Source organism: Rosa chinensis, chromosome 7, assembly GCF_002994745.2.
Source record: "Rosa chinensis cultivar Old Blush chromosome 7, RchiOBHm-V2, whole genome shotgun sequence".
Taxonomy (NCBI): domain Eukaryota; kingdom Viridiplantae; phylum Streptophyta; class Magnoliopsida; order Rosales; family Rosaceae; genus Rosa; species Rosa chinensis.
Genome location: NC_037094.1, coordinates 45,213,755 through 45,228,788, shown reverse-complemented (window position 1 = coordinate 45,228,788; position 15,034 = coordinate 45,213,755).

The following is a 15,034-nucleotide window of genomic DNA, read 5'->3' as shown; positions in this document are numbered from 1 at the left end:
GTGATGTGCCTTTGAAATAGTCAATGAGGCATAATGGGAGGGAGGTAGTGCTTCTGGTACTTCAGAAGGTAATGGCTGCATTTGAGCAATACTATGACCGACACTTTTCAGTGTGGCGGATTTTTCTCCCATTTTATCTTTTACTCGAAAGAAGGGATGTCCGTGTGAGTTCTTTAAAATACGGATCATCGTGTCATGACTGGGGTGCCCTAGGCGGTCATGCCAAAGCCTGTATGAGTCAGTGTCCTACATTTCATTGTTGGTGACAGCATATGATTCAATGATCCGAATCGTAGTGAGGTACAGTCCACTAGATTGCCTCATAAGTTTCTCTAAAATGTGTTTCCTTCCACATTCATTAGAGGTAATATAAAGGTATTCAGTTCCATTCTCACAGTGTGTTTCTACATGATAACCGTTGGCACGAATATCTTTGAAACTTAACAAGGTTCGATTAGCTCTTGGTGCATATAGAGCGTCTATGACTTTAAATGTTGTGCCATTAGGCAGCAAAAATTTGGTAGTTCCTCGCCCTTTTATTACTTGTGATGATCCAATCACCGTAGTCACAGAGGAATTATAGGCTATTAATTCAATAAATAATTGCCTATTCCTTAATATGGTGTGGGTAGTCCCACTATCAACTAAGCACTCAAGTTCTCCTCGATTCATTCCTACAAATAAATGGGAGGTATTATTAATTTTGAAAATATAACTCATATTCTTTAGAGCATGTCTATTTTAGTAGAATGATAATTTTTTTCATTCTAATAATTTTCTCTAGATGTATTGCTTTACATCTTTATAGTGCTTTTTTGAACCATGTGAATATGTGTAGTACATAAAAATCGAATAAATTCAATGCTTTAGAATAAAATCCGAAATTTATTAATAAGCCAACAATAATCAAATCAAAGTCTTATTCAGAAATCTAATTCATCAAACTATTATTGAAATAAACTTTAAGACTACGTAATAGTCTAATTAAAAATGAGGCATTATGCGTTCACAACTGTTTTTGGAAAATAAAATAAATAAAGCAGATTAGTCAAAATCTGAAGCATTCAATCCCATTCATTGACTGAGCAAGTTCCTTGTTGCCATTGAAGTCTGCAATTGTGAGGTTGACGTCTGGGTCATGGCCTCTTTCTTCCATATAGTGAGCCCACTACTAGAATTTTCCTCATATACATCGGCCAGAAACCGATGTAAAAAAAAATTTGTACACATGTGTTAGTGGCTGATGTAAAAGATCGCAAAAAAATAGACATCGGTTAAAAACCGATGTCCCATATAATAATAAACATCGGATTATGTTCCAGAATCGATGTTAAACTGCTATTATGATCATAAATTGGTGTTTTTAGATATTGTTAAATCTTCATATTTATGCATTTAATGCTTAATGAAATATAGGTCCAATAGCACTAGTATTCATTTTAACATCGTTACTCATTCTAGAAACGATGTGTTATATTCTCTTACACATCGGTGTTTTTGAAGTTTGCCTGCTGTTTATAAGCGTTATGGGTACTTGCCATATATCACACTATTTACGATTGAATCTACATTCTTTTGTATTACGTGATCGATGTTCATTATTCTATTAAACATCGTTTCCTTTTATGAAGTGATGTCCATTTTTCTATTAAACATCAGTTTTTGAGGTTGGCACCGATGTTCATACTTATACTAGACATCGTTTTTAATTTAATAAATCGATGTCCATTGATTTGTTTTACATCGTTTCTTACACAATGTCGATATCCATTGCGTTGTTTTACATCGTTTCTTACTTAATAACTCAATGTCCATTGGGTTTTTTACATCATTTCTTACTTAATAAGTCGATGTTCATTGGGTTGTGTTACATCATTTCTTACTTAATATTTTGTTATCCACTAGCTAATGGGACATCAATTTTTTCTTTTTGAACTGATGTATTAGTTCTTATATGACTTCATTTTTATAGTTATATATAAACTGATTTGTAACTATTGCTAATGAGAATACATATCGTAAGTAAATAAATTTTGATTAATGTTGATGCTCAAAGTACATAACAACATCCCAAGTATTTCTATGCATAACATGTCGAAATAAAACAAAAATTTAAGTCTAAATAGTACATAATACTAGAAACAGAAACGAAAGCAAGCCTCGCCGTACTTATATTCCATTTGTTCTTCTGTTTTCACCTGCAAATAAAATGAAATGAACAATTAGCTATAACAAGAAAAACAGAAGGAAAGAAAGGAAAGGAAAAGGGAAAGACAAAAAGACATTGAGCTTACAAGACATTCCTATCCTAGCATCCATAACACAATCTGTTGGCAGGCCAATTATTACCTATCCTAGCATTGAGCTTACAAGACATTCCTATCCTAGCATTGGCCTGCCATTGAGCTTACAAGACATTCCTATCCTAGCATCAAGACTTGCATTTGAAAAGAAGTAACATAGTGTGCTAGTGTGCTACTTAAAGGTTGTGCTAAAGAACTGGTACAAAAATTGTTCTAAATAACAGTGGGATCAGAGGTTCAAATCTTCATTGAAAAGGAAATATAATACATCACTCACCATTTGTATGCTCCTGAAGTTTTTCCATGAGAATTTTGGCCTGCAAATTAGATTCAACGTCACATCATCTGCGCATATATATCAATCAGAAAGACTAATCATGGAACACTAAGTTCCCAAGCAATACTTAATCTTGGCATCTCTGTCCTTCAAAGCAAATCTTTGGATGCTTATGCTTATGATAACACTTTTTACAATATAAAGGTGATCAAGAACTTTAGATTAATTACTGGAAGTACCTGGTAAGAAATCATGATTACATTGATATGCACATGCCTAGTAAAGTGGTAAACCACAAGTAATCTATACAGGATGAGTCGGTAGGCTGCCTGGCTCTTCTTTCCCTAGTTTATCTTCCACTTACAACCTAGGCAGCTCTAGAGAAATCATTTTAAGAAACACAGTTTATAGACACTACAAACACAGAAAAAGTGGCCAAACTTTACGGACAGAAAATTGGTCGGTAAAGTATGAGAAATCAAAACAAGCAAACTAACATAACTGAAAGTCTGAAACTAATAGCCTAACCTGTAGAGTTCAAACATGTACACACAAATATCTAGTACTCCTCCAGGCCTGAAGAAATGGAATTAAAAAAAATGCTTATTCCATATTTGCAAATGGATTGAGTTCTACAGGTAAAGTAAGAGCTCGAGAAAATGAATGAAGAAAAACTGGTAAAAGATCAACCAACATATATCCAGCAGTCATTAGACATGTAACTACTATACTAATTTTCTCATTAGATATGTTCTATCAACCTTCGATAGATCTAGAGCTGCAGGAACTTCAATGATTTGTCCTTGCCAAAATCAGAACCTAAACAAACAAGCCAATAAACAAAAATTTAGATAATTGATACAATGTATCTGCACTAAAAAATAGAAGCACTACATACAGTTATTAAAGAATCGTGGTACAAAACTAATAGTGCTAATCTACTACATACAATAAGAAAATCCACAAGATAGTCATAGTTTAGAGGTTTACATTTTGCTGATATAAAATCATCAAGCAAATTGACACACAGATCCGTAGCCCAGAAGCTCTTACCATTAGGATTAAGTTGAAAAGCTGCTTCAAACATAGGGTCCACTACCTGGTTAATCATTGAAGAATCATTCAGAGAGGTATCAAGTCTAGGTAATAGATAACACCATGTGTTCAAGCAAGACATGCGGAAAGATACATCGCAGTTACTCAACATGATGCCTATCAGTGGTGTCATGATCAGCCTTACGCTTTTCAAAGATCTAGTGTTTTGGATTTCACCACTATTTCCTTTGTGTTCCCTTTTTTTGCGTACCATCATCCTCTTCTGCAGCATTTGTCGCACACGGTAATAACATTGGAGGGTGAATAAGAGCATTAATAAGACCTTCACAGGCAACCTGTGAAATCAGATATCTATGTTAATCTACAATATGGCATCTGACAGTACTCTGAGACTAGTTAAACTATTAATGCTAGTAAACTGTGGTAAACTTTAACAACCCTGGCTTGTAAAATCACCAGGACTCGAAATGCATGGACCCTAGACATTCAAGAAACAGAGACAGAATGATAACTTGGGTTCCTAATAAACTCACATGTATACAAAACCCACTCAATACTCAATACTGGAGCAGTTTTACCATTTCCACTGCCATCTTTGTATTCAATTATTGATAATGGAGTAGTTTTACCATTTCCATTGCCATCTTTGTATTCAACTATTGATGTGGTTGTGGTGTTGTCAAAACCAATCACTAGGTTACCTTGGTATGCCCTAACAGCCATGTAATAACGACCAGGTTGTTGGTCTGTGAACGACAGGGCATCAATGGTTTGTCCAGGAGATATTGTGATGTAGGGTGTTGAGATTGGCGCGGTGTAGGCTGCGTCTGCTGCAACCACCATCAGGTTATGGTTTGCGACTATGAAGTGAGTGCCCTCAACAAAACAATGATGAGCCAAACATCATCCAGATCCCATAACAAAGTTCTACTGCATGCTACATCTTGTTACTATTTAGTATTTACAAGCTTTTACCTAATTAATGAGCAGGACGGTTGCCAAGAGCCACATTCTTGGCAATCATGTTCTCCCTCTGCACAACTCCCACCACATAGCAGCATGACAAGATAAGTCCAACGGTAATACCAGTTCCAAAAGCCACAAGAACACCTGCATTCAAAGGAAAACTTTCAAAATCACCAATATCTAACTATACCAACACATATTAATAGGGTCAAACTTACCATAGATGATGTTAAACGCCAGGATAGGCATGTGAATAGCACCAACAATGATCCCGAATACCAGCAGACAAAGCAATATGATCAAGTATGCCAAGCAAAAATGAGAAAGCACCGCGTTGCAACAAAGAACAGCTTAAGCAAACTCTGCTCACAAACATACTAATTAAAATCAAATAAATACTTGGAATTTCAAATCAACATGAACGTATAGGAGAAATGCAAGCAATCTTTTAAACAGACAAGATTCAGGATAAGCTATTTTTCGAAACAAAATCAGGAATCTTGTCTTTCGAAACAGACAAGATTTAGGATAAACAATCTTTCGAAACAGACAAGATTCAGGAATTTCAAATCAACATGAACGTATAGGAGAAATGCAAGCAATCTTTAGAAACAAAATCAAACCGATTCGATTCGAGAGACGAAATGCGATCAGTTACTTGCGCGAGAGTTCGAAAATGCTAGACCGCTTGGCCTGAGAGTTGTCTCTCTTGAAAGGTTGAAAAAATGTGAATACCCAGTCTTTCCCAAGCTTTTGTTTGAGAGGATTTGACGGCGGCAGCTGTGGCAGCAACAAACTCTTCAACTTAGCTGCCAGCGAAGGCTTCGAATCCAAGGCCGTATAGTTAGATCTGAAGGTGCAGGCGCTTTTCTCCTTGGAGGCTTGCCGGGGCTAGGTTTGGTGACTGGGGAGGCTCCATTGTGTCCATGAGAAATTGTTGTGTGGCATAGACTTCATCTTCGTCAATCCCAGAGAGAGACGAAGAGGGTTTTAGAGAGAGAGAGAGAGCGAGCTTGCCAACTGAGGCGATGCCGCTGGAGAGATAGTAGCAGGAGTGAGCGGAGGAGAAGGAGGTGGTGGTGGCCGTGAAAAGAGAGCGGAAGAGGAAGGAGGAGTGGGCTAGGGTTTTGAGGAAAAGTCGAAGAGATGGGTCTCCAGTTTTGTTAGAGATAGTGAGTAAGGATGAAAATGGGCTGCTAGAGAGAGTGGGAAAACTGACCAAGTGTGTGGAAACGAAAATTTTGTTCCCCGCGTATTGAAATTTTTAACTTAGTCTTTTTCTGCGTTTTTGAAAATTTTTGATTCAAAATATAGACATCGGTCAACAGTAAAAAGTGATGTTAGTTATATTCATAGAAATCGGTTTTTGAGGAATCGATGTTAATGACATTGTTTTACATCGCGTGTATTTCTCACTGATGTAATTATCGTGATGTCTATGAGCATAATTCTAGTAGTGGCCTCTTGTTCTTTAGACTCCTTATACCTCTTGTAAGTGGCTGCAACTAGGTTGCTTGCTTGGCAGTTCTTGTACCAATGCCCCATGACTCCACACTTATAGCATGGTTCATTACCAACTCTACCCTGTTTGACTGAAGGGTTCTTAGGTGCCCTTTGCACCTTGTTTCCATGACCACTAAGGCCAGCACCACCATCTCTGCGCCATACATTGGGAGGGCCTCCACGGCCCATACCACGACCCCCACGTCCCTTGCCACGTGGTGCATTGTTGCCACGTGGGTAAGGATCAGCACGTCCAACCCCCTTTGCATTGGGGTTCTTTCCACCTTTGACTTTGTCATAATTAGCTTCAGGAATTTTCTTTGTCCCAATGGGCCTGGCATTGTTGCTCAAAAGAACCTCATTATGCCTCTCAGCCACTTGCAGTAGGTTGATCAGCTTATTGAAAGTTGTGATTCTTTTGTTATCATACTCCAGCCTATACTGGTTCGCTAGTATAATTGCTGAAGTAGGAAAAGTGGAAAGAGTCTTCTGGATCACATCATCTTCTGTGAGTTCCTTTCCACAGAAATTTAGACGTGCCTTTAGGCGCAACATGTCCTTGTTGAAGTCATTGACCTTTTTGTAGTCAAGCAAGCGGATTTCATTCCACTGAACGGTCAGTTCTGGGAGCAAGGTGTCATGAATGTTCCCAAAACGTCCCTTAAGGGCATCCCACAATTCTTTGGGTGTCTTCAACTGAAGGTATTCCCAGCGTAAGCTAGGATCAATATGTCGCCTCAGAAACATTAAGGCATTTGTTTTCACCTTATTAGACCGTCCATCGTCTTTGGGGTCAGTGGGAGTTTGGATGGTGGCAGTGTAGTCTTTTGCCACAAAGGCAGTTTCTACATCGGAAACCCAACGGTGGTACTCAAGTCCTTCTAAGTCCAAAATGTCAAATTCAGGTCGAGTTGGATCAGCCATCTACATAAACAAGAGAGAAGAAATAAATTACGCAGTCATAAAGACATCCACGTTAATTATTTTCCAAAAATATGAATTAGATTTCAAGACCAAGATTCGTGATGGTCACATTTTTTCGATGCTACGTGAAAATGCATTATCACGGTAAGTATGTATGTATAATGCTCATGAATTTTCATTATCATGACAAAGCGGATTATATATGTTGCATTCTAAAAATAAGCATAACACATTTAAACATAGCATATATGAGAAATAAACTACATGGCATGCTCAAGTTTCATAAATATACAACAAATTATATACTACACATAATAATAGCAAGAATATATCATGCATAAAATAGAATGTAGACAATAGCATAATACAACGCATGCTTAGACATACTTTATATAAGCGTAAATAAAAAAAAAAGATGCTCAAAATTTCATAATAAAAACATAAATAATAAAATATAAGGCATGCTTAAAAATAGTAAACATAAATGAAATTCACATGTTTTAGATTCCACAAATATATCACATATATAATAAACAATAATATAGCATGCTCAAAAAAATTCAAATTAGAAATAATTAAATATGCCATAGTATGAAATTAAATAAATAAAAGATAACATACTTGGTTTTGGAGAAAATAAAACAATCTTATCGCACGCACGTGTTGATGCAGGCGTGCGTAGCGATGTTTTTATATTTGAGATATGGGCCGCTTCCTCTTTTTTTTTACAGCAGTGGGCTGGGTCTTTTCTTTTATTTCTGTTTTTTTTTTCTTTCCTTTTTGGGCCCGGGGGGCCTGTTTCTATATTTTTTTCTTTTTCTTTGGGCCGCAGGGCCTTTTTTCTTTGGGCTGGCTCTTTACGTTGGGCCGGGTCCCCCTCTATTTTCTTTTCTTTTCTTTTTTTCTTTTTTATTCTGGGCAGCACTTTTTCTAGGCCCGCCTTTTCTTTTGCTGGGCCTTTTTTCTTTGGGCTGGCTCTTTACGTTGGGTCGGGTCCCCCTCTATTTTCTTTTCTTGTATTTTTCCTTCGCGTCTTCTTCTTTCTGGATTGCAGATGGAGAGCTGCAGCGATGGTGCTCCTTGGGGAGTCTGGAGGTTGGGCCGAGGCTGGAATGGTGGGTCACCGGTGTTGTTGATGATATTGGGTAGCTGGTTATGGATTCAAGCAAGGATCAACTCGATGAGGAAGATGATGGGCGGGGTGAGGCCGGTGTGGAATTTTTTTTTTTTTTTTTGGTTTAGAGCGGCGGCAAAGAAAACGTTTTTTTCTTGTAGGGTTTTTTTTTTTGTTTGACGGGAGAAAGAAACAAACTTAAAAATTAGGTTTTTTCTTGGCTATTTGCTCTGAGCGTGCTGATAACGTGTAAAAGTAAAATGACAATTGGAATCAGTCTACTCATTTCATTTCATAGCCCCTTTATATAGGGAGAAAATTACAACGGAAATATCAATTACAATGATGACATTAACTACTGATTGGTCCTTGATCCATGCTGATTGATGGTGATTGCTAATTACTTGATTCCCTCTCCGTCAATCTCTTTGACGAAGGCACATAATATGTTATTCCTTTAACATCATTTCCATTTTGTAAAGAAAAAAATAGGGTAATTATCACAAATGGTACCTGAACTTATCATTTATCTTATCGATGGTACTTGAACTTTAATTTTGATCACAACTAGTACCTAAACTTTTCGATTTTATTTCAAATGGTACTTATCACTAACTTCCGTTAATGTTCCGTTAAAAACTGATATGTGCCAAACATGTGACTCATTTATCAATGATAAATTTGTAAAATTACCCTTTTTTTTGGTAATATCACTTATTTTCACTTATATTGTGGTTATAAAAAAATGAGACTATCAAAAGGAAAATTTTACAACTTCAATTAAATATATGAATGAAAGGAAAACAAAAGAATTATGAAAGTTTTGAGAATCTTTTGGTTTTAAATGTTTTATAGCTTGTCCAAAAAAATAAAATGTTTTATAGTTTTATTTGAAATGTTTTTCTGTATCTATAAAATAAATTAATTTTTGTTGAGATTTTGTTTTTTAATTATATTTTTATAAGAGGGTGGAGATACATTTTTAATTCTATTTTTGATTGAACTTCTATTTTTATTAACATATCAAACCAAATCTCGCAGCTTCAGGGGTTTGTTCTACCTCTGCTTTCCTCTCCTCGTCTCTGCATTTTCGTCCGACCTCAATTGGCCGCACGCTGAGATTTTCCAGCCAAATTCTTGGTCGGGAAGCGTAAGGCCTAGGGAGGGGAGGGCTAAGGCTAGCCTTGGGTTTTGAGTAAATGTTCTAAATGGGGTGCTTACTTCTAAAGGGAAATGGCAATTTCCAGGATACGAGGATCCTGCCTCCCTCGCTTCACAAACAGCATTTACTGTTAGTGAAGTTGAAGCACTCTTTGAGCTATACAAGAGTATCAGCAGTTCTGTGATTGATGATGGGTTGATAAACAAGGAAGAGTTCCAGTTAGCCATTTTCAAGAATAGAAAGAAAGAAAATTTGTTTGCAAATCGGATATTTGATCTATCTGATGTGAAGAGGAAGGGTGTCATTGATTTCACAAAAATACCCTTTCGCTGATGAAAAATGGCATATTGATTACGTAATAACTCTGCTTCTCCTGGATCTTCTGCTATCTTATTAAATGCTTCCATGAGAGCTGTAATCACTTCTATATCTTGATTAGGGCTTTTTCGAGTTAATCCTCCCGGTGCTGGTTTGCTGAGATACTCTCTGTCATAAAATCTTGGCGTTAGGGCAAATCCAACACAATGGATAGGGTAATTCATTTTTTTCCACCTTTGGAGCACAATCTTTTCGACTTGTGGAAAACATTCAGAGTACAACCCGGTCCTCATAACTTCTCTTATTTCTCCAAGCATATTGTCCATCCTTTCATAAACTTCACCCATTTTTTGACCATCGCCATCACAATATTTAATTAGAAAATATATTGGCTTTGTGATTTTCACTATAGCCATCACATTCTCCCAAACATTGTCTGTCAGCACAGCCAGTGCTATGTCCTCCCCGAGTTTTCTTTTCCCAGCATCTAAAGTCTTCAACCAATCTTTCCATTTTTGAAGAACAACCGTACTTGCTAGTGCTTCTTTGCAATCAATAAGTCGCTTCAACAAGATATAATGTGATGCAAATCTAGTTTTCGCTACTTTCAATAACTCCAATTTCGATTGACTTCTGAACATGGCCAAAGCATGTGAGTGGTTCAAAAAGAACTTAACAATACTTTTGCCAATATTGTAAATTTCCTCAAACCAGTCAAGCTCTTTTGCCAAATCTTTAAAAAAAAGATTCAAGGTATGAACAACACAAGGAGACCAAAAGATATGTTTATATATCTTTTCAATCTCTCTCCCAGCAGTTTCACAGTTTGCTGCATTGTCAGTGACTATCTGGAGAACATTTGACGATCCCACCTCTTCAATTGCAGTAATCATAAAATCAGCAATCACTTCACCTGTTTTTGGTATCCCAGAAAAATCTTGAGCATAAAGAAACATAGCTCCTCTACTGTTTGCAGCAATAATGTTGATAAGTGGCTCACGCTTCACGTTAGACCATCCATCTGATACAATCGAAACACCGTGAGTAAACCATGTATCTTTAACAGGAGCTAATTCGTTTTCCAGACTTCGTTTACACTCATCAAGCAAAGTAGTTCTTGCTTTTTCATAAGATGGAGCCTTATAACCTCTGATTCCATTATTTATAGCTGAAATCATCTCATGAAAGTGGGGGTTTCTCAACACATTAAATGGAATTCCATTAGCGCATAATCCTCTCATCACCTTCATATCAACAGAATTTTTGTCCATAATCTTGAACATGTCATCAAGAGCACTCGCGGTAGATTTTTTTGGTTGCTGCCTCAAGAGTGTTGAATTTTTCAAAGATGAAGAAACTCCTTTTTTTTCAGCTTCCATAACCATTCGGCGAACCCTCTCATATTCCTCCCGATTGGCGAGTAATTCTCGACATCGACGAATCTCTGATTTTTTTCCAGGGGGAGTACCAAAAAAATGATAGTGAATGCGAGTATATGAACTACTAAACTTGCCATTGCAATGTTTGCATGTCCAAGACTTTGCTCCACCCGGATTTTTGCCTTGCGCTCCACCTGTGATAATAACTTCATTGAGTAATGGCTTTACATCAGAATTCATTGGAATTTCTTGGGATTCTTGAGCTTGGTCTTGAGTGTTTCTACTTGATGATTGATCTGCAGCACTTGATTGAGTTTCTTCAACAGAATTATTGTCGTCATACTCACCGACATCTTCATAATTTTCTTCTAAAATTGGTACTTGAAGCATTGGTTTTCTTTTTCCAAAAGTCATTGTTGAGCTTAGCTAAAAGATGCTATTGCAATTTTACTGTTATGATAAACTAACGTGTGCATGCACCTATTTATAGAGTTCAAACTATACTATTTTGGAAAGTAGGATTCCTTATTCTTCATCAAAAAATAAAATCTTTAGAAATTAGGATTCCTAATCCTAATCCTAATAGCATATGTTTTTGACGTAAATAACCCTTATAGATGTACTATGAAAACTACATTAATCTGAAAGGGTAAACAAGTAAAATTAGATATTAGAGGTAAATCAGGTAATTAGGATAGAAAATCTTTTAGATATTATATTCTTCTTTTTTTTATCAGAAATTCAGAATAGTAATTATCTTAAGAAATTTTTTCACAAAAACGAAAAGAGGATAAACTAAAAAAAAATAAAAAAATCCCAGCGTCATCGCCTCATCGGAGCTGCAGTATTGCAGAATGGAGGCTTGACACTCTGATCAAGAACACCACCGATGAAGGTCTGGTAACAATTTGATGCTTCCATAATTCTATGGTTTCCTTTGAAATCTGTTGGGGATTCTTTTCAGCGAATAGATCTCTGAAGTCTGTTGGGGATTCGATGCTTTCATAGATCTCATAGATCTAGAATCTAGATCGTCTGATCAAGAACACCGATGCACTGACGAAGTCTTGATTCTTGATCACCGGTCTTGATTCTTGAAGACTTGACCGTGCACTCCGTCGCGACGGTGCAGTACGCCTCCCTCATGGCCTCCGTGGTCTGAAACCGGCGGTCCAAAGCCTCGATGGACTCTAGGCTTCGTGGATCGTTTCGGTGAGTGAAACCCAGATTCCAGAACAGCAGATTGAGCAGAATTGATGCGCTGAGCCAATGGGATCGCTGGAGTTACCGATTTGGATCGCGATCGTACCGCGTTGCGGGTCGGGCGATCGGGATCGCGGGTCACCGGCAAACCCAGCGATCCTGGCATCTCTGCTTCCATCCCAATGCCCCACAAGAAGACAAGATCGATTTTCCATTTAAGCTCTATGACTTGGATAACACGGGCTTTATTGAGCGCCCAGAGGTCAAGCAAATGTTAATTGCACTTCTTTGTGAATCTGAAATGAACCTGGCAAATGACAACATCGAGTTAATTCTTTATAAGACTTTCATGGAAGCTGATGTGAACCAAGATGGGAAAATAGAGTTTTCTGAGTGGAAAATTTTTGTTTCAAAGTATCCATCATTGTTAAAGATTATGACCCTCCCCTAGCTTAGGGATATTACCACCAAATTTCCAAGTTTTGTATTTAATTCAGAGGTTGATGAGATTGCTACATGACAGACAATAACTTAGATTGCAGTTAGAGTTCCATTGTCAGTTGCTTGTAATTTTTCTAAAACATATTAATTGATCAAATATCTAGTAAACAAAATTATTTAAATGGGTATTTTCGTCAAACTATTCTTGAGTATAGGTCATGTTTTTTGCACATGTTAGTTTTTAACGGAATATTAACGGAAGTTAGTGATAGGTACTATTTGAAATGAAATCGAAAAGTTTAGGTACTGGCTGTGATCAAAATTGAAGTTCAGGTACCATCAATAAGATAGAGGATAAATTCAGGTACCATTTGTGATAATAACCCAAAAAAATAGATAATTACATTCCTTATCATAGTTAGAATGGCACATATGTCAAAAGTCTTGGACCAAGCCTTTATGACCAGGCCAACTCATTGCAAAGAAGGTTAGCTAGTTTAATCTAACAAACAGCCTATCAAAATGACTAAAATTTCTTAATTAACCTAACTCTCTGCACAACAAACTCAATCGCCTAAAGAACTCATTTATTGTACAATTAGAAAAAAGTAATTAAATTTTTACTTGGTTCTCCACCCTAGTCTTCCAACAAAGGACAAACTATGGCCTGGACTTAACTACATCGATGTTGTGAGACAAAGCATCAGAATAATTGAGAGCCGCATCTCCTCTAACGAGATAGATGCAAAGAAGAAGTAATAAAATTCTAAAAAGACACAAAGTAGCTACTTCTAAGTGCTAACAGGTAGGCAGAAACTTTTGTGAGGACAACAACTAGCGTTGCCTCCTTGATCGACGACTCCATAAGAAGATGGCACTTTTAGAGATTTTTGGGAAATAGAGACAAACGGTGACATTACCGTGTTTTTTTAATTATTATTATTATTAAATATTTCTAGAACCATATTTGTTGAGAGTTTCTATTGGGACCTCCAAATCTACTCACTTGACCTCACTCTATTATGAATTATTAAATGACATATATAACCTACTATAAAATGACTATTAAGGACAATAATTATACCAAAAAATATTATATTTATTTTATGTAAACTTTCCAATTCAATAATATTAGATTGTATTCCTTATTATTTTCCTTATCTATTTTCATTTTCCAATTTCACTACATCTCATTAAAGCATTCATATATATTTAATAAGAATTAAAAATATGATTAAGATCATGTGACATAAAAATGTATGATATATATGTTGAACGCATATTGGTGAGGGAAAACAAAATAAATCATCTTATAATTTATGACCTAAATCTAAGTCAATCCATTATATTTTGGAAAAAAAATAATAATAATAATACTATTTAAATAATTAATCATGTGGTACAAAAAATACAGAAAAAAAATAAACATTAAAAAACAAATGATTTTTTTTTTTTGAGAATAAAAACAAAATGATTTCTTCATTTTTTTTTTTTGCACAGCTAAAATAGAAAAAAAAAACATAATAGTTCATGGCATTTTCTTATTGATTAGACATTAATTTTTAAAACTCAAGTTTGATTAAGAAATGTATATTTAGTTAAGATTTATAGAGTGATTAAACCATTGAAATGACTAAATTTTTTATTTTAAAGATAATTAATAATTTGTTTGCAAATTATATGAGTGAGGTTATTTGAGGAAGTTTAGTGAGGTTTAGTGAGTAAATTTAGTATTTGAAAATTTGATAAGAGGTGTAAAAAGTATAGAGGTCAAGTGAGCAAATTTGGAGATTTCAATAGAAAAACTCAACAAAGTGTTATTGATTAAGTAAGGTGCTAGAATAAAAGAATCCCAATAGTTTTCAGTATGAATTTAGAATATAGAGGAAATTTTGCTGGGATATATGTTAAATTGTAGGTTTGGTGGATCTGGTATGTAGCAATACTTTTGGGAAAATGCAAAAATATCGATGCGATATGTCATATTGTGGAGATGAGATGTGTTATCCTATTGATCTTACTGGGCAGGAAAAAATAAATTTGATCTTCCAATTTCAAGATTGATGTGCATAATGATCTGAAACTGCAATCACCGTCATCTATTCCAAAATTATGTTGAAGGTTAGTGAAGATTGAAATAATAAGCAAACAATCAGAGACGCTTGGCCTATAAGCTGACCCCATAAAAACTCATTACTGAATAACGATTTGATAGGCGGGGTAGATATTAATTATATTATCTTATTGATTGATTCGTCTTGTATTAATTATATTTTTTTTTTTGGGTGACTATATATATTTTTTTTTCGGTGAACTGTGACATATTATTAAGTTATCATTTTAACATTATAAAAATCATAATTCAATTCTCACTGACAAATTTTTTTT